The sequence below is a fragment of the Octodon degus genome, unplaced genomic scaffold (genome assembly GCF_000260255.1).
Source record: "Octodon degus isolate 3935 unplaced genomic scaffold, OctDeg1.0 scaffold00183, whole genome shotgun sequence".
NCBI lineage: Eukaryota > Metazoa > Chordata > Mammalia > Rodentia > Octodontidae > Octodon > Octodon degus.
The window spans coordinates 600,487-601,098 of record NW_004524759.1 but is presented as its reverse complement, the minus strand read 5'-3'; the positions used below and the strand labels follow the sequence as shown (position 1 = coordinate 601,098).

Here is a 612-nt window from a genome sequence, read left to right as displayed (position 1 = left end):
TCCCTCCCTCCCTCCTTTCCTTCCTACCTTCCTTGCTTCCTGTCTTCCTTCCTTCTGTCTTCCTTAATTTTTTAAAAAAACTGAATTTCTTATAATACTAAAGAAGAGTTACCCTGCCAAAATTGATTCTGGATTCCACGTCTCCTGAGAGCTCCAGGTCTCTCCCCTAGGTAGATGGATGACTGTCTTCTCCAAAGTGTGTCTTTGTATCCACATTTCCCTCTTTACACAGACACTGGTCCACATTGCATTAGGGCTGGATCAGTCAGTTTTCTGTTGCTGCAACAAAATATGTGTGGTTGAGTACTTACGAACAAAAGAGGTTCACTCAGTTCACAGTTGTGGATGCTGAGAATTCAGGCATCCCATGTGGAAAACTTCTGGGGAAAATCCATGGCCACATGCCCCAATGACAGGTAAATGAGAAAAGGTTGGCCATGCACAGGAGAGGTTAGACACAGGGGCCTCATGCTCTACCAATTGAAGGAGCTCAGTGTGGTCTCAAATACCATGTCAATTCCTCCTATGACAGCACCCCAGTGACCTCATTACATGCTACCCCTAGGCCCTGCCCATGATGGTGCTGCCACCTCTTGCTCTTTTGCATGATGG

The 612-nt window shown here is 46.2% G+C and overlaps 1 protein-coding gene across 1 annotated transcript in view; it reads left to right on the top strand.

Moving 5' to 3' along the window:
• The window catches only part of Adh7 (alcohol dehydrogenase 7 (class IV), mu or sigma polypeptide), a 16,354-nt gene that overhangs the window by 6,350 nt on the left and 9,392 nt on the right, over positions 1 to 612 (top strand). The window lies entirely within an intron of this gene.